Source organism: Oncorhynchus keta, chromosome 28, assembly GCF_023373465.1.
Source record: "Oncorhynchus keta strain PuntledgeMale-10-30-2019 chromosome 28, Oket_V2, whole genome shotgun sequence".
Classification (NCBI taxonomy): Eukaryota; Metazoa; Chordata; class Actinopteri; order Salmoniformes; family Salmonidae; genus Oncorhynchus; species Oncorhynchus keta.
The window spans coordinates 38,330,830-38,351,594 of record NC_068448.1 but is presented as its reverse complement, the minus strand read 5'-3'; the positions used below and the strand labels follow the sequence as shown (position 1 = coordinate 38,351,594).

The window sequence follows — 20,765 nt, the reverse complement described above, 5'->3', positions numbered from 1 at the left end:
GCGCTACAGGGAGACAGGATTGACAGCTGTTCGTCCTCGCAGTGGCAGACCATGTGTAACAACACCTGCACAGGACCGGTACATCCGAACATCACACCTGCGGGACAGGTACAGGATGGCAACAACAACTGCCCGAGTTACACCAGGAACGCACAATCCCTCCATCAATGCGCAGACTGTCCGCAATAGGTTGAGAGAGGTTGGGCTGAGGGCTTGTAGGCCTGTTGTAAGGCAGGTCCTCACCAGACATCACCGGCAACAACGTCGCCTATGGGCACAAACCCACAGTTGCTGGACCAGACAGGACTGGCAAAAAGTGCTCTTCATTGACGAGTCAAGGTTTTGTCTAACCAGGGGTGAATTTGCGTTTATTATTGAAGGAAGGCGTGTTACACCGAGGCCTGTACTCTGGAGCGGGATCGATTTGGAGGTGCAGGGTCCGTCATGGTTTGGGGCGGTGTGTTACAGCATCATCGGACTGAGCTTGTTGTCATTGCAGGCAATCTCAATGCTGTGCGTTACAGGGAAGACATCCTCCTCCCTCATGTGGTACCCTTCCTGTTGGCTCATCCTGACATGACCCTCCAGCATGACAATGCCACCAGCCATACTGCTCGTTCTGTGCGTGATTTCCTGCAAGGCAGGAATGTCAGTGTTTTTCCATGGTCAGTGAAGTGCCCGGATCTCAACCCCATTGAGCACGTCTGGGACCTGTTGGATCGGAGGGTGAGGGCTAGTGCTATTCCCCCAAAAATGTCTGGGAACTTGGTGGAAGAGTGGGGTAACATCTCATAGCAAGAACTGGCTAATCTGGTGCAGTCCACGAGGAGGAGATGCACTGCAGTACTTAATGCAGCTGGTGGCCACACCAAATATTTGACTGTTACTTTTGATTTTGACCCCCCCACCCCCCTTTGTTCAGGGACACATTATTACATTGCTGTTGGTCACATGTCTGTGGAACTTGTTCAGCTTATGTCTCAGTTGTTGAATCTTGTTATGTTCATACAAATATTTACACATGTAAATATGCTGAAAATAAACGCAGTTTATGTGCACCATGCCTCATGCAGGTGTGTGTGTTTCTGTGTGTGTCTTTCTGAGTGCCTACAGTCCAAAGAGATGCAGGACAGATGAGAGACTAACTTCAATCAGATGTGTGTGTGCCTGCTCCCAAGTTACTGGGAACACATGGAGGGAGGGAGTGAAAGAGGGAGAAAGAAAGAAAGAAAACATGGAGACCTGAGGAAGCTGGTGAGAGGAGTTACAGTGGGGCAAAAAAGTATTTAGTCAGCCACCAATTGTGCAAGTTCTCTCACTTAAAAAGATGAGAGATTCCTGTAATTTGCATAATAGGTACACTTCAACTATGACAGACAAAATGAGAAAAAAAATCCAGAAAATCTCATTGTAGGAATTTTTATGAATTTATTTGCAAATTATGGTGGGAAATAAGTATTTGGTCACCTACAAACAAGCAAGATTTCTGGCTCTCACAGACCTGTAACTTCTTCTTTAAGAGGATCCTCTGTCCTCCACTCGTTACCTGTATTAATGGCACCTGTTTGAACTTGTTATCAGTATAAAAGACACCTGTCCACAACCTCAAACAGTCACACTCCAAACTCCACTATGGCCAAGACCAAAGAGCTGCTCATTGACACCAGAAACAAAATTGTAGACCTGCACCAGGCTGGGAAGACTGAATCTGCAATAGGTAAGCAGCTTGGTTTGAAGAAATCAACTGTGGGAGCAATTATTAGGAAATGGAAGACATACAAGACCACTGATAATCTCCCTCTATCTGGGGCTCCACGCAAGATCTCACCCCGTGGGGTGAAAATGATCACAAGAACGGCGAACAAAAATCCCAGAACCACACGGGGGGACCTAGTGAATGACCTGCAGAGAGCTGGGACCAAAGTAACAAAGCCTGCCATCAGTAACACACTACGCCGCCAGGGACTCAAATCCTGCAGTGCCAGACGTGTCCCCCTGCTTAAGCCAGTACATGTCCAGGCCCGTCTGAAGTTTGCTTAGAGAGCATTTGGATGATCCAGAAGAAGATTGGGAGAATGTCATATGGTCAGATGAAACCAAAATATAACTTTTTGGTTAAAACTCAACTCGTCGTGTTTAGAGGACAAAGAATGCATTCAAAGAACACCATACCTACTGTGAAGCATGGGGGTGGAAACATCAAGCTTTGGGGCTGTTTTTCTGCAAAGGGACCAGGACAACTGATCCGTGTAAAGGAAAGAATGAATGGGGCCATCTATCGTGAGATTTTGAGTGAAAACCTCCTTCCATCATCAAGGGCATTGAAGATGAAACGTGGCTGGGTCTTTCAGCATGACAATGATCCCAAACACACCGCCCGGGCAACGAAGGAGTGGCTTCGTAAGAAGCATTTCAAGGTCCTGGAGTGGCCTAGCCAGTCTCCAGATCTCAATCCCATAGAAAATCTTTGGAGGGAGTTGAAAGTCCGTGTTGCCCAGCAACAGCCCCAAAACATCACTGCTCTAGAGGAGATCTGCATGGAGGAATGGGCCAAAATACCAGCAACATTGCGTGAAAACCTTGTGAAGACTTACAGAAAACAAAGGGTATGTAACAACGTATTGAGATAAACTTTTGTTATTGACCAAATACTTATTTTCCACCATAATTTGCAAATAAATTCATTCAAAATCCTACAATGTGATTTTCTGGATTTTCTTTTCTGATTTTGTCTGTCATAGTTGAAGTGTACCTATGATGAAAATTACAGGCCTCTCTCATCTTTTTAAGTTGGAGAACATACACAATTGGTGGCTGACTAAATACTTTTTTAAACACCTTTAATAGTCATAGTGTTATTATATGGTGCAATCCTCTAGTGAGTGAGTTACTTTTGTGCTGTTAATATCAAGCAAAACTCGAGAAAAAAGTCGAGAAAAAAAGTATTACTATTGCAAACAAAAGATATGATATTGAAAGCAAAACATAAAGCCTAAAGTATTGGTAGCGAAACAAAATATTGTAAGGTAACAATTTAAATTAAATAGAACGCCTCCCTCTTTCCTGCAATCTGCAATCTTTGGTTATATTACCCTGGCCTTTGCTGCCTTTTTTTTTACAGTTGCAAGTTTTGGTATTCATTCCAGCAACATAGCACCCTTCATCCCACTGCCGATTTGCCTCTGAAGCTCAAAATTAACATGTGAAACTTCACACGTGTCTGAAAATCACGTGTGTTTTTGTTGTTGTAAGGGGAGATATAGAGAGAAAACACAAACAGACCCCACAGAGCCCCAGGACAACAACACAATTAGACCCAACCAAATCATGAGAAAACAAACATAGAATTACTTGACACGTTGAAAATAATTAACAAAAAAGAGTACTATTTGGCCCTAAACAGTGAGTACACAGTGGCAGAATACCTGACCACTGTGACTCACTCAAAATCAAGGATAGCTTTGACTATGTACAGACTCAGTGAGCATAGCCCTGATATTGAGAAAGGTTGCCGTAGGCAGACCTGGCTCTCAAGAGAAGACAGGCTATGTGCACACTGCCCAAAACGAGCTGCACATCCTAACCTCCTGCCAAATGTATGACCATATTATTTCCCTCAGATTACACAGACCCACAAAGAATTTGAAAACGAATGCAATTTTGATAAACTCCCATACAAGAAAACGGCAACCAGTGAAGACCAAACACCATTATAAATACAATCCATATTTACGTTTATTTCTTTTGTTACAACACTGTATATAGCCATAATATGACATTTGAAATGTCTATATTCCTTTGGAACTTTTGTGAGTGTAATGTTACCTGTTCATTTTTTTTTTTTTTTCACTTTTGTTTATTATTTATTTCACTTGCTTTGGCAATGTGAACATGTTTCCCATGCTAATAAAGCCCTTGAATTGAGAGAGAGAAGAGAGAGAGAGAGAGAGAGAGAGAGAGAGAGAGAGAGAGAGAGAGAGAGAGAGAGAGAGAGAGAGAGAGAGAGAGAGGGTGAGAGAGAAGAGAAAGGGGGTGAGAGAGAGAGAGCGCAAGCATAGGGACCAGCGGGACCAGGAGGAATAACACCTGGACGTGAGAAGGAGTCACTTTCATCTGCTCCCAGACCTCCAGACCCTCCAGACCAGCTGCCTTGCCCAAAGGGGGAGAGGGGACAGGGCCATACCTCATCAGAGCCGAGGCACTCCAACCTGTCGACACTCACTTCCTAACGACACACTGAGTTACACTGAGTTCTGCTGCCTCGGCTGTCAGAAGCTCTCCCACAGATCTTTTATGATCAGTGTTCATACAGGTTATAGGTCTACAATTTCAATCTGGGTAAATGCAGTCTGTCTGTACTCAACGTCTACAGGCCTTCACCCACTGATCTTTCAATGCAAACATCAAATGGTTCCCGAAAGCATGCCATTTAATTTTTTACATTACTCCGTGTGCATGTGTTGGGAGAGTGGCATGTGAGTTCGACATGATAGTAAAAAGGAGATGCTTTCAGCTGTCATAAGACAGTCCTAACAGAAATGGCATGTTTTGATCCTCAACCAACTAGACAGTCTGTCTCCTTTGGATCCATGGATAGAGAGCCCATTCAACAAGAATGCCATGATTTGAATCAAGTCAGTCCCTGATACACTTGGCAAATGTAAATAAAATGGTAAAATCTTTACAGAACTGCTCCAATACTGTCCAGGTCAGACTTAAGTGTCTGAATAGTGTGCTGAAGAGACTACAGACGGCATGTTGATTGAGAGGCACACAAACACATGGATGCACACACACACACACACACACACACACACACACACACACACACACACACACACACACACACACACACACACACACACACAAGCACGCACACTTACACCAGCAACACTTGCAGAGAATCCACATGTACCAGTTCACACACATGCACACATACACAAATGCAAACAGTAAATCATGCACACATACTCCAACAACAAGCACACAACAGGGTCAGAGTTGTAGTTACAGCATCAGCAAGACATGAAAAATGACTTTCAAAAAGACACAAAGCCACGCTTCCATACCTTCAACACAGGCCTCCCTCCATGCTGTATAGGTTTCTTGTTTCTTTCCTGTTATACTACACCATATCTGAGTCTTGCTCTGCCAGCCTCAGAATAGACCAAGGGTAGAGGAGGAGCTGGAGGTGGGAAAAAATCCTGCATGAATTAGAATTCCATAAGCAGTCATGTGATTCAAGTGAGCCAATGGTTAGCATCTATTAGCCTGTGGCCTTCCCCCTTCCCCCTGGCCCTCCTCCCTTGTTGTCTTGTAGAATGGCGATGACACGGCTGTAGTACAGAATGCCTGTCATTGTCTCCATGGTAGCACAGAGAGATTTAACCCTTACTTGTGATGTTACTGCATCTCCCACAAAATTGGAGTTTGGTTAGGGTGTGTGAGTGGGTCTGCCAAAGCTGTGCATTGATAGAGTAACATGCAAGTGCATTACAATGTGTGTGTGTGTCTTGTGCGTGTGTGAGAGAGAGAGAGAGAGAGAGAGAGAGAGAGAGAGAGAGAGAGAGAGAGAGAGAGAGAGAGAGAGAGAGAGAGAGAGAGAGAGAGAGAGAGAGAGAGAGAGATTACAGGGGACTATATAGAACTTCTGAAGCTTGACGGCCTTGAGTTTATGGTCCATTTATGGTGCAATGGAAAGTCATCTATGATTGAAAACAGAGTGCTAATCACCCGAGTGCTCATTTTGAAACAACTAAAATATGAATGATTTGTTCTCGGTCTTGGGTAATAAAAGGTTCCGAAATGTAATTCAATCGGGGGACATCGAAGGCTACTAAGTGATTGTACACGTAATTGTGCTAGACACACAGGTGCAGACAGCAATAGGGTATTTAGGCAGGTCAGGAAACGGCTGGGGCAGGAAATGGCTGGGGAACTGAGGGAAGTGAGGCTGCTGTATTCTACCTTTTATTTGATGGCAGGATAGTTGTTTTATCAGCTCATCACATGTGGAAGGAAAAAGGAACCGTAAAGTGAATAATTACTATGATCAGATTGAAGCAGTTGTGCACAATGATACTAGCTGCCTGACTTTTCACACAAAAATATTTTGTGGAACCAATATATAATGACTAGTAACAAAACAATAGCAAACTTTAAAGAGAAGTGACACGGCTATTAACAAACGGCATTTAACTGTTTATTATGCTCCTAAAAAAGCTGGTACATTCCATGTAATTTGTTTAGTGTATGTTCAGTTCGAACAGTAATGTCCAATGGGCTGTTTGTAGGTGACGACAGAGGCCGATTGGGATGAATGGGAGCTCTGACACACACACACACACACACATAAACACACACACACACACTGTGGGATCCAGCCAGGATTAGATAGCCGCCTCTGACTCTATTTCTCCCTGCTGCTGTACCACCACCACAGCTCCTCAGCTTCCGCCCTCAGCTTCCCTCCACAACCAAGACCATAGGACCAGAAGACCATGTCCACCACCGAGGGGGTCAAGACCCCTATCCCTGGCCCCACAGAGGCCACCAGTCTGGTAAGGGGTCCAAACCAAGAACAGGTAAGGGCCAGGCCCGGGGCTTCATTTAACCTCTTACAGCTTTTTCATATCATAGCTTTCTGGTAGAAAGTGTTTATTTTTATTTTTGAGTATTCTTATATGGAATGATATTACATCATGTTGATGAGCTAAACTTTGATTGATGGGGTAGTTTTACATTGTTCAGACATATCTTGGAGGAGTGATTTTGTATTGTATAAATGTGTTCACTATGTGTATGTCATTTTGAGGTTTTTTTTAGCAATACGAAGAAGATGGGGCAAAATATACATGGCTACATAGACACAGCTGTCTCGGTTGATATCATCCGCCATAGTGCGGTAGATGGCGTGATTGTGGTGTAATCTGATTACAGTATGGTACTGCACGTACATGGAGTTGATGACTGAAATTAAGCATGTGCATACTGCGTGGTCCAATTATAGCAGGCTAGTTCTGACCTGTCTTTGACCTAGCTGTACAGAGGATTATATTCTCCATCTCTACACAAACTTTATACCCTACTACTGCATAAAAGACATGGCTGATAGCCTGGGACAACGCTGAGCGATATGTAATCTAATCGCAAGTACAGTCCATCAGTACCACTGAGATGTACTTGACTGGGGGTTATATTGTCCTTAACCGAATCTGCTAAATACAGCATATCATCCATGTTTGTGTAGCCTCTTGATGTTTTGAAGTCAATGCTATTACAGTGTTTTGAGCGAGATACGTTCCTTTTGTATTTTGACTATTTACTTTACAAGCTTCTCCCATGTTTATTCGACCATTTAGACGTTTCTTCTGCAATTCCATTTCACCAACTCTTAATATTTAGGAACATTGAACACGTAGTGTGTTAACTATGGCCTTGTGTTGATCTCGGCATCATGTGACAAAGCTTGGAGCAGTAGATGGAAATGTTTGACGCGGCGTCACAGTAATGGGGAGATGCTGATTGACTGGTTGGAGGCCTTTTTGCTCGATAATCTAGAAAAAAACAACAGAAGAAGAGGAATAAGAAGAAGGGAGAGTCTCTGTGTGAACAGTGACCTACGGTCAACTCTGGAATTATACACCACTACATGCTGTGTACCACTCACTGGCCATGTTGTTCTTGATGTTGCTCTAAATACATTAAGGCCCTTATCCTAACCTGATACAGCCAAACCTAATTATTGTTGTATAAAATAATTGACTACTTTCTCTGTATGTCGCTTATTTAAGCACAACATGTTTTGGAGTTTCTGATCATCTGAAATTATACTGAACAGAATAATATAAGGAAAGTGAATGTTCAATTATTTAGGTACATCACTGACATACAGCCTCATTTAATTGCTGTCATTTCACCATAGTGAGTTGCTGTCATTTTCCAACAGTGTTTGAACAGCTGAATGTTTACACATTGATATTTTGTGTATTAAATTGACAGTGCTCTTTTATGTATGTGCAAGACAACTTCCCTACACAATTAAGTTTATGTTTTATTCTATGGTGGGTCAGTATTCGGTCCTGCTTTTCTGTGCTCAAAGTTATGGGTGTTATTCTCCACAAGATGGCAGCAGCACACAGTACTGCCAAGAGGGCCCTGCTACCAGGTTGCCCGAACAGCTCTGTAAATCTATGGAAGGTTGCTGGAGCATTGCATAAACCGAAGGGCACGTGTTCAAACACAAACAGGCCAAACGGTGTAGGCTACAGAGCACGGTTTTCTCACATTGGAAGAAAGTATAACTTTCTGTGTAAAGACAATGCTTTTTTAAACATATATTTTCATCTACATTCCTCAAACACACTGACTTCTAAGAGATATGGAAACATCTTCCCATGGCCACAAGTGAGAGTGGATCTCTGGAAGCAATGGCTGATATGGTAAACTCTCCACCTTTCTTTTCACATCCTCCTTTGAGCAACATCCTGTTGTTGTTTTTTAGGGGCTTGGGCTAACTTTTTGGGATCTTTTCATCTACTGCAGGAATCCTTTGAAGAACATTTATAAGCCTTGTTCAGAACTTTAACTCTCCTGGATGGGATTTTGGTTCCCAGAAAATGGTCAACAACTGTCGAGAGATACCTCAAAGCTAGAACATGTTATTTTACTGTCTCTGTCACATTTGGAATTCCAGTTACTCGTGTCCTTCATTTAAATTCCCATGCTCATTAAGTTAATTCACCCATTCATTCGATTAGTCAGCACATTTACCAGCTTGACCCAGGGACTCTAGCTATGACAAGGGGTGAGAGTAGATTACATTTCTTACTGGTACGAGGCCTACTACTAAAAATGTTATGGGTCTAACCATTGAATTGCATATAGAATCCCTATTAATTTAGTGACCTCCGTGGGCATAGCAGGCCTAATAAAGGTTTGTCATGTAACTTTTATCATCTGTTACATTTTAATGTGGCATAAACACAACCAGTCATGTTTTCATCTGATTGTCAAACAATCCCTTCAAAAAGCACTCCGGTTGGCCACAACACGATTTGGAGAGTAGGCCTATGTGCCCATTTTCAAGTCAGATCGCTCATTTCCATACAGCGGACATGCAGTACTGTTAAATAAGGGTGTAATTGCCCATCATTGAACTGAATGACTCGTCAAATTTCTGGGGGAGCCTGTTCTCCTATTTCTCCTAGTCACAGAAAAAAAGAGGCAAAAGGGAATAAATATTTCGCAACAGAACAGTGGCATTAAACTGCATGCGCTGTGCACTGATGTGAGATCACCACCTTTGTTGGGGTGATGGTTTCAATTTGAAACTCCGCTTTCATGCTGTGCCATGAGCCATTGGACAGTGTCAATCTCAATTGCAAAATGGCCCTTGATGACTGGGACAAGAGCGGTGAGGGAGTGAATGTGGGCGTACTTGCTTTGGGTACACTGGTCATACTCTTTTGCCCCCGCCCACCACCGGATCAGGCCTTGATCCTTCTGTTGGAACTCAGCAAACTGGCAGACCCCATTCAACTATACAGTACAACAGGTACATGACAGAGAGAGGAGGTTGGGGCGGAATGACGGCCTGCTAGGCTACACAGTAAAACGTCTACATTTCTACTACAACATGTTTGCTTTGGCACTGGCTTAACAGAGTGAAACGAGTTGTTTTGAGGAGAAATATCCTTGCACCAGTCTACCTCAATATTTGTTCTGTGTCATGCCACTTATACCACATCCGTGGCTGTTCTACTGATGGCCTTGCATGTATTTGTCTACCTTCATGATTTATTCATTGTGCATAGTGTCTCTCAAAGCACTTATACCTTGTGTCTTTCCTCTGTTCTCTGGATTGGCCAGTTTGGATGTCCGTCTCCTGGGTTTGGCTGGGATTGGAGGTTGGAGGCAGGATGGAGGCAGGATTCTGGATTAGGCAGCAAGAACAGGTACGGCCTCAGTCAGAGCAAGCAGGTGTTGAGGGGATCAGGTTACCGTCATGTGAGGGTGAGTCACCCTGGAGACAGGGAGTATTCCCATGAGACAGCAGCACTAGGGGAGGTCACGTGACCACCTGGATTAGGTGTCATGTTTTTACCTGAGCTCATCCTCTCTCAAGGGAAGTCAAGGTGGCCATTGGCCAGTTCACACCCAGCCCTCAGCCACAGCCCTCAGCCCACATCACCAATACACCTGCAAGACAAAGGTGTGCATCTCAAACTTCCATTTGGTCTTACAGGCAAGATGTAAGACCAAAAAGACCAAAAATATTTCCATGGTGAAAAGTTTGCAGTTGTTGTATTTCAGAGGGAATAAAAGGAAACAAAGGTTATTTTAGGTTAGGATTGAGTTGAAATGTAACCAATAGTATGTTTAGTTTTAGAAATGATTCCGTTCTGAAATGTATAGGTTGTAACTTTGTGTGCAAACGCTTAGTAAATCTGGTCCTATAAGACCTGAATGTTACATTCAGCCACAGCATCATCCAGGTGTCAGAAGTGCTATTATCAAACCATTGAGAAGCGCTTCCTTAAAATAGAAACTGTGCTCAAGGGGATTACAGTAAGTGCTAGGAACTGTCCAGATAAGCACTCGCTCACCTGTACTCACATGAGAGAAACAATGCAACACTTCCATGACAGGTGAGAGGGACAGACATACAGAGAGACAGAACAAATGATCAAATAATCCTGTAACACGTAAATAATGTCATAACTAAGACGGTGCAGACCTGGTTCTTTCTCGTAAACATCAGTTGGCTGGCCTGTCTTATTCTGCTGTTTGCAGGTTGTTTGGCTCGCACACAACTTAGTAGAAACATATGGACTCACCAAATTATTGAAGCCTCTGTGAGGTGGAAGTCCTTTCAGTGGTAGATGACACTATGCAAGTATTGGATTGCAAATACCCAATGTGCTTTCCACTATCCTGTTTCCTTTCTCGCATTTCGGCCTGTAGTGACTGACATGACCTGACATTAAATGACTCAATACTTGTCATGATATAATCAAACGTTCTTTGGGTGAATTTGTTTACAGGACAAAGGGACTCATCTAGACATTGCTTAGCTTATCCTCTATGTAGGATTGTTTTATCATTTATCATTTATCATGTTGCATGACCTTTGTCACAAGGTGTTCACAATGGCTTGTAATTCAAGTATTCTCTTTTTATATATTTAACAATACTGACCCCACCAAAACTCCACCCATTCTTTCTTGTAACGTTATTGTTTATGTTCACTTTCAAAGAGTTGATTAAACCCCAATTTAGAGCAGAAGTCATTGCACGTGGTCTTTTCTTGCATCTCATTAAAGTTTTTTTGTTAATTTACGCATTCCGATTACCGGACAGCTCCCTATAATGAACAAAGGTTGGCTAAAATGCATCCAATGATATCAGCAACACATTTACCCTTAGCATTTCACACAACATGGAAAAGTACTGCACTTCAGACCCATTTCTTATTAGACCAAACATATTGGCATTTTTGTCCTGTAGGTGGTTTTGAGCTGTAAACTTGATCTGCTAAGCATCCCTTCCCTCCACTTGCAAAGCTTCCCTCCAGCTGAGTATTACTTCGTGTCTCTCATAACCATTTATGGAACTGACCTCTATTCTTCTACTATAAGCAATGGCCGTTGTCCTAAATTTGCAGGCATTCACATGACTAAATGTTTTAAAAGTGGACATAACGTCTTCCTTGTCATTACCAGGCCAGTGAGGCCACTAATAGTAGCATGATGCCAGAGCTACTCAGCCAGAATGTGAGTCCATTTGAAACATTTATTGTTCATTTGACGTCCAATTGCTCCTCCTGATTTTCAACAGGTTCAATTCTAAATCTATTTCCAATGCAAATGTTGTATTAGTGGGGCTGCTAAACTGACGTTCCCATAATGATTATACATTTTGTGATAAAAGCGCCAACTTTTGCAGATTTATGTGTCCTGAAAAGATTTATATATCAAGCCATCACAGATCTGGCACCTGGAGGCTGTGGCACCCATCTTACAAAGCAAAGGTTGAATTTAAAAAAAGAGCAGCTTGGGATTACCACGATGCCGTAGTTAACAACTCAGGACTGACAAGAACTTGGTCAAGTCATTGGCTAAGGATTTGTTTCCTGTCAGTCGTGTGCTGTTTATTCCTGCACCAAGGTTCATGCCACACTTCTCTTTCCGGGTTATGTTTATTTATTTATTTATTTATTTATTTATTTCAACCTTTATAATGCTGGCCCAAAACAAGGCGGAGGATGTTCTGATCAAAATCTAATTCTACTTGTCATATGCTTCGTAAACCACAGGTATAGACTCTAACAGGGAATGCTTATTTACAGGTCCTTCCCAACAATGAAAAGAGAAAGAAAATAGAGAAATAATAGAAAAGTAAAACATGTAATAATAAAAGTAATAATAAATGCATGAGTATCGATAACTGGGCTGTGTACACAGGGTACCAGTACTGAGTCGATGTGCAGCGGTAAGAAGTAATTGAGGTAGATATGTGCATATAACTAGGAATAAAGTGACAGATAGTAAACAGTAGAAGCAGCAGCGTATGTGATGAGCCTGAAAAGTTCATGCAAAAAGGGTCAATGCAGATTTTCCGGGTAACTATTTGGTTAACTATTTAACTAACTTTTTAGTAGTCTTATGACTTGGGGGTAGAAGCTGTTCAGGGTCCAGTTGGTTCCAGGTGCATTGGAATCGCATGATGTGCGATAACAGAGAGAACAGACTATGACTTGGGTGGCTGGAGACTTTGACCATTTTTGACACCGCCTGGTAAAGAGGTCCTGGATGGCAGGGAGTTCGGCCACAGTGATGTACTGGGCTGTACGTACTACCCTCTGTAACGCCTTGCGGCTGGATGCCAAGTAGCTACCATACTAAGCAGTAATGCAGCCAGTAAAGATGCTCTTAATGGTGCAGCTGTATAGCGTTTTGAGGATCTGAGGGCCCATGTCAAATATTTTCAGCCTCCTGAGGGGGAAAATGTGTTGTCATGTACTCTTCGCGACGAAGCACGCACCCCTGAGGGTCAGCGTGGCGGATGTGTTGTTACCTACGCTCACCACATGGGGGTGGCCCGTCCAGGATCCAGATGTTCAGTCCCAGGGTCCTTAGCTTAGTGATGAGCACTATGGTGTTGAACGCTGAGCTGTAGTCAATAAACAGCATTTTCACATACAGTACCAGTCAAAAGTTTGGACACACCTACTCATTCAAGTGTTTTTCTTAATTTTTTACTATTTTCTACAAGGGTGGCTACTTTGAAGAATCCCAAATATAAAATATATTTTGATTTGTTTAACACTTTTTTGGTTACGACATGATTTCACATGTGTTATGTCATAGTTTGATGTCTTCACTATTATTCTACAATGCAGAAAATAGTCAAAATAAATAAAAACCCTGGAATGGGTAGGTGTGTCCAAACTTTTGACTGGTACTGTAGGTGTTACTCTCGTCCAGGTGGGAAAGAGCAGTGTGGAGTGCAATAGAGATTGCATCACCTGTGGATCTGTTGGCGCGGTATGAAAATTGGAGAATTGGAGAATTTGTGTCTGGGATGATGATGTTGATGTGAGCCATGACCAGCCTTTCAAAGTATTTCATGGCTACAGATGTGAGTGCTACGGGGTGAAAGTCATTTAAACAGTTTACCTTGCCGTTCTTGGGAACAGGGGCTACGGTGATCTGTTTGAAACATATACAGTTGAAGTCGGAAGTTTATGTACACCTTGGCCAAATACATTTAAACTCCGTTTTTCACAATTCCTGACATTTAATCCGAGTAAAAATTAGCTGTTTTCAGTCGGTTAGGATCACAACTTTATTTCAAGAATGTGAAATGTCAGAATAATAGTACAGAGAATGATTTATTTCAGCTTTTATTTCTTTCATCACATTCCCAGTGGGTCAGAAGTTTACAAACACTCAATTAGTATTTGGTAGCATTGCCTTTACATGTTTTAACTTGGGTCAAACGTTTTGGGTAGCCTTCCACAAGCTTCCCACAATAAGTTGGGTGAATTTTGGCCCATTCCTCCTGACAGAGCTGGTGTAACTGAGTCAGGTTTGTAGGCCTCCTTGCTTGCACAAGCTTTTTCAGTTCTGCCCACAAATTTTCTATAGAATTGAGGTCAGGGCTTTGTGATGGCCACTCCAATACCTTGACTTTGTTGTCCTTAAGCCATTTTTCCACAACTTTGGAAGTATGCTCGGGGTCATTGTCCATTTGCGACCAAGCTTTAACTTGCTGACTGATGTCTTGAGATGTTGCTTCAACATATCCACATAATTTTCCCTCCTCATGACGCCATCTATTTTGTGAAGTGCACCAGTCCCTCCTGCAGCAAAGCACCCCCACAACATGATGCTGCCACCCCTGTGCTTCACTGAGCGGTATGACGGCTGTGTGGTCCCATGGTGTTTATACTTGCGTACTATTGTTTGTACAGATGAACAAGGTATCTTCGGGTGTTTGGAAATTACTCACAAGGATGAACCAGACTTGTGGGTGTCTACAATTGTTTCTGAGGTCTTGGTTGATTTCTTTTGATTTTCCCATGATGTCAAGCAAAGGCACACTGAGTCTGAAGGTAGGAATACATGAAATACATCCACAGATACACCTCCAATTGACGCAGATGATGTCAATTAGACTATCAGAAGCTTCTAAAGCCATGACATCATTTTCTGGAATTTTCCAAGCTGTTTAAAGGCACAGTCAACTTAGTGTATGTACACTTCTGACCCACTGGAATTGTGATACAGTGAATTGTAAGTGAAATAATCTGTCTGTAAACAATTGTTGGAAAAATTACTTGTGCCATGCACAAAGTAGATGTCCTAACCGACTTACCAAAACTATAGTTTGTTAACAAGAAATTTGTGGAGTGGCTGAAAACTAGTTTTAATGACTCCAACCTAAGTGTATGTAAACTTCCGACCAACTGTAGCTATTACAGACTGGGTGTCACAATCGTCGTTGGAATGAGGTGAGGACCAAAGCGCAGCGTGGTAAGTGTTCATCATATATTTATGAAACCGAGAACACTAAACAAAATAACAAAGGAGAAAGGAAACAAAACAATTCTGAGAGGTGATATACACATAACAGAAAATAATCACCCACGAAACACAAGTGGGAAAAGGCTACCTAAGTATGATTCTCAATCAGAGACAACTAACCACACCTGCCTCTGAATGAGAACCATAACAGGCCAAACGCAAAACACAACATAGAAAAAGGAACATAGACAACCCACCCAACTCACGCCCTGACCATACTAAAACAAAGACATAACAAAAGAACTAAGGTCAGAACGTGACACTGGGTCAGGGAGAGGTTGGAAATGTCAGTGAAGACACTTGCCAGCTGGTCAGTGCATGCTCTGAGTACGCATCATGGTAATCCATCTGGCCCTGCGGCATTCTGAATGTTAACCTGTTTAAAGGTCTTACTCACATTGGCTACGGAGAGTGTGATCACACAGTCATCTGGAAGAGCTAGTGCTCTCATGCATGGTTCATTATTACTTGACTCGAAGCGAGCATCAAAAGCATTTAGCTTGTCTGGTAGGCTTGCGTCACTGGGCAGCTCACAGCTGAGTTTCCCTTCGTAACTGGTGATAGTTTGCATTCCCTGACACATCCGACGAGTGTCAGAACCAGTGTAGTAAGATTTGATAGTCCTGTATTAACGCTTTGCTTGTTTGTTGGTTTGTCAGAGGGCATAGCGAGATTTCTTATAAGTGTCCGGATTAGTGTCTCGCCCCTTGAAAAAAGCAGCTCTAGCCTTTAGCTCAATGCAGATGTTGCCTGTAATCCATGGCTTCTGTTTGGGATATGTACGTACGGTCACTGTGAGAATGAAGTCCTCGATGCACTTATTCATTTTTATTGAACTTTTATTTATTTAGGGGAACCCATTGAGACCAGGGTCTCATTTACAATTGTGCACTGCGGACAGCAATACAACAAATGTAAAAAAAACTCTATACAAATAAAATAAACTACAAATTACAGAATCAACACTATAGCTTCAAAAACCACAAATACAATTATTTACATTAAATCCAAACAGTCACAATTCTCATTAAATTAACTGAACATGTATGTCCTAAACTGCCCTGGAGGCTCCAGAGAGTCAACATGTAGGGAATTTTGTAGGTTTTTCAAAAAATAGGGGGCACCAAAACTGAAGGCAGATTTACCTCGGTCGGTACATACCAGTGAAACCTTGAGATTTTAACCATCCTTGTGAACGGGTTTGGTGTCTCATATTTTTTTTTTTTTTTTTTTAACAGTGAAGCAAGGTAGGTAAGGAAGTTTGTGTAGTAAAGCTTTGTAAACAAAAAGGGAGTAATGAAATGATCTACGGGACTTTGATGAAGATCAGCCAACCTAGCGCCAAGGGCCGCTATGGTAGACTACATTCAAAGGTTTAAGAATAGTGGCTGTTGCATTCCGATAAATGGTGTCACCGTGGTCAAGAACTGGCAGGAAAGTTGACTGTACAATCAGCTCCCTGCGGTTTAGAGAATCATGATCTAGTTCTATACTTTCTATACTTCTTAACATGTGTTTTTTAAACGTAAAATGATTGTCAATCCAAAAGCCCAGATATTTATAGGTGCAAACCTGCTCAATAGAAGAACCATCTAATGTGTAAATGTGTACTGTAAGCCATCTGAAATATTTCTAAGAGAATTAGAAAGCAGCATACATTTAGTTTTTCCAAATGAAGTACTGATTTTAAATTAATAAGGACTTTGCAGCTCCAACATAGCCTGGTCAGTCGTAGGGGCAATAGCATACATAACTGGCATCTGCATACAGAAGCATGTGACAAGTTTTTGCAATGAAGCCGCTGACTGATGTGGTTAACTGATGTAATATAACTGCACTGTCCGATTTACAGTAGCTATTACAACGAAAACATGCCATGCGATGGTTTGAGGACGGCGCCCCACATCAAAATATTTTTCCACTGGCACAGATTTCCTACATGATTAAATATTCACGTACTTTTTGAAAATCTTCTCTGATTTGTCATCCAAAGGGTCCCAGCTATAACATGTAGCGTCGTTTGTTAGATAAAATCCTTCTTTATGTCCCAAAAAGTCTGTTTAGGTGGCACTATCGATTTGAGTAATCCACTCATTCAACATGCAGAGAAAGGAATCCGAAAAATCTACCCCTAAACTTTGTTTCAACAAGTCAAAATAAGTTTCTATTTACTTCTCAGATACCCTAAAAATGTAATCAAACTATAATATTTCTTACGGAAAGAAGTATGTTCAATAGGAAACCGATTTTAGCAGGTGCGTACTGTCTTCATGGCGATAACGTGTCCAGTTGTTTGTGTCATCCGTTTCAGGAAAGTACCTGCGTAATTGCCTACCCAGCTCACTCAAGTGCTTTGCTATATAACATTTTTACATTGTACCGTAAGCTTGAGTTCATTTGCACACAAAAATCATGCAATGATGGGAAAACCTGTGTTGTCCTTGTTAACGCAGACAGAAAAGAGCTCCAACTTCTTAATCATAGCCTCTATTTTGTCCTGCACATTGAACATAGTTGTGTAGAGTCCCTATAATCCTCGATTCAGATCACTCAGGCAGGACAAAACATCGCCCAGATAGGCCAGTCGTGTGAGAAACTCGTCATCATGCAAGCGGTCAGACAAGTGAAAATGATGATTAGTGAAGAAACTTTAAGCTCGTCTCTCAATTTTAAAAAACTTGTAAATACTTTGCCCCTTGATAGCCTGCATAATGCAGAAAATACACCAGAGTTCAGGGGCCTTTCTTTAACCAAGTTAACCATTTTCACTGTAGTGTCCAAAACGTTAATTATTTGACTAGGCTACCTGTTTTTTACATTGTGGTGTTATTTCGCCGAACACCAGATGGTTTAATTTTATTTTAGGCAGTGAAACGAGGCTACTCAGGCGAGAAAAAAAACTCACCCAAATGTATAGCCCCGTTGTAAAATCTTAATGTGCTGTTTGAAAATGTGAAGATTTAAAAATATATATATATATTTTTAATGTGAATCACATTTTTACTTGGCGTTCCTTCGACAGCTTTGCGCGTACCCAGAACTTCAAGAGTTCCTTAATATTAAAGATTAGGCACCAGCTGTTGTTAACACACCTCCTCCATTGAGGTTACTCAACGCTGACATTCTTTCCTGCCGATGCATAGAAAAACATATTGTTTAAACATAGATGCACTTCACCTAACAGATGCTGCAAAAATCTGTGCCACCCCTACTGCTTTCCCATGTAAACATGGTTCTCCAGGGTCCCAGTCTGACCGTAATGACATCTTATCAGAACAGAGCTCCGGGCAGCCGAGCGGAAATGGAGGAAAACTTGCCTCCCTGCGGACCTGGCATCCTTTCACTCCCTCCTCTCTACATGTTCCTCGTCTGTCTCTGCTGCTAAAGCCACTTTCTACCACTCTAAATTCCAAGCATCTGCCTCTAACCCTAGGAAGCTCTTTGCCACCTCCTCCCCCTCCCCCCCCTCCTCCCTCTCTGCAGATGACTTCGTCAACCATTTTGAAAAGAAGGTCGACGACATCCGATCCTCGTTTGCTAAGTCAAATGACACCGCTGGTTCTGCTCACACTGCCCTACCCTGTGCTCTGACCTCTTTCTCCCCTCTCTCTCCAGATGAAATCTCGCGTAGTGTGACGGCCGGCCGCCCAACAACCTGCCCGCTTGACCCTATCCCCTCCTCTCTTCTCCAGACCATTTCCGGAGACCTTCTCCCTTACCTGACCTCGCTCATCAACTCATCCCTGACCGCTGGCTACGTCCCTTCCGTCTTCAAGAGAGCGAGAGTTGCACCCCTTCTGAAAAAACCTACACTCGATCCCTCCGATGTCAACAACTACAGACCAGTATCCCTTCTCTCTTTTCTCTCCAAAACTATTGAACGTGCCGTCCTTGGCCAGCTCTCCCGCTATCTCTCTCAGAATGACCTTCTTGATCCAAATCAGTCAGGTTTCAAGACTAGTCATTCAACTGAGACTGCTCTTCTCTGTATCACGGAGGCGCTCCGCACTGCTAAAGCTAACTCTCTCTCCTCTGCTCTCATCCTTCTAGACCTATCGGCTGCCTTCGATACTGTGAACCATCAGATCCTCCTCTCCACCCTCTCCGAGTTGGGCATCTCCGGCGCGGCCCACGCTTGGATTGCGTCCTACCTGACAGGTCGCTCCTACCAGGTGGCGTGGCGAGAATCTGTCTCCTCACCACGCGCTCTCACCACTGGTGTCCCCCAGGGCTCTGTTCTAGGCCCTCTCCTATTCTCGCTATACACCAAGTCACTTGGCTCTGTCATAACCTCACATGGTCTCTCCTATCATTGCTATGCAGACGACACACAATTAATCTTCTCCTTTCCCCCTTCTGATGACCAGGTGGCGAATCGCATCTCTGCATGTCTGGCAGACATATCAGTGTGGATGACGGATCACCACCTCAAGCTGAACCTCGGCAAGACGGAGCTGCTCTTCCTCCCGGGGAAGGACTGCCCATTCCATGATCTCGCCATCACGGTTGACAACTCCATTGTGTCCTCCTCCCAGAGCGCTAAGAACCTTGGCGTGATCCTGGACAACACCCTGTCGTTCTCAACTAACATCAAGGCGGTGGCCCGTTCCTGTAGGTTCATGCTCTACAACATCCGCAGAGTACGACCCTGCCTCACACAGGAAGCGGCGCAGGTCCTAATCCAGGCACTTGTCATCTCCCGTCTGGATTACTGCAACTCGCTGTTGGCTGGGCTCCCTGCCTGTGCCATTAAACCCCTACAACTCATCCAGAACGCCGCAGCCCGTCTGGTGTTCAACCTTCCCAAGTTCTCTCACGTCACCCCGCTCCTCCGCTCTCTCCACTGGCTTCCAGTTGAAGCTCGCATCCGCTACAAGACCATGGTGCTTGCCTACGGAGCTGTGAGGGGAACGGCACCTCAGTACCTCCAGGCTCTGATCAGGCCCTACACCCAAACAAGGGCACTGCGTTCATCCACCTCTGGCCTGCTCGCCTCCCTACCACTGAGGAAGTACAGTTCCCGCTCAGCCCAGTCGAAACTGTTCGCTGCTCTGGCCCCCCAATGGTGGAACAAACTCCCTCACGACGCCAGGACAGCGGAGTCAATCACCACCTTCCGGAGACACCTGAAACCCCACCTCTTTAAGGACTACCTAGGATAGGATAAAGTAATCCTTCTCACCCCCCCCCCTTAAAAGATGTAGATGCACTATTGTAAAGTGGCTGTTCCACTGGATGTCATAAGGTATGCACTAATTTGTAAGTCGCTCTGGATAAGAGCGTCTGCTAAATGACTTAAATGTAAATGTAAAACAATCTGACATTTAGAAAATACCTAAACAATTACTGTAGGAGTATGTAGAATATTGAATTTATATTATTAATACAAATAAGAGCGCCAGTGGCCATTTTGGAAGGTGTCTGCCACAGGGCCATACCTGCGTTGGACCGTTATCTACATCTTTTGAGTTTTGATATAATCTGTACCAAATTTGGTGCTTTTATCACAAAATGAAGGATTACTATGAAGATCACTCACCCCACAATATGGTCTCATTTATAAATAACCTCAGTGCTTGAACTTTTAATTAATCTAATCCACAAGGAACTCAACCTTGGCCATCTTCCTACATCAACACTACTATGCACTTCCACCTAAGCACATGCCACTCTGTC

The 20,765-nt window shown here is 43.1% G+C and overlaps 1 protein-coding gene across 3 annotated transcripts in view; it reads right to left on the bottom strand.

Moving 5' to 3' along the window:
* LOC118361277 (polyhomeotic-like protein 2) overlaps positions 1 to 5,154 on the bottom strand; it is a 51,087-nt gene extending 45,933 nt beyond the window's left edge. For all 3 annotated transcript variants that reach the window (XM_052482957.1, XM_052482958.1, XM_052482959.1), the window contains exon 1: positions 5,070 to 5,154. The gene's annotated coding sequence lies outside the window, so the exon portion shown is untranslated. The remainder of the gene's footprint in view (positions 1 to 5,069) is intronic.
* Positions 5,155 to 20,765: the final 15,611 nt, after the last annotated feature.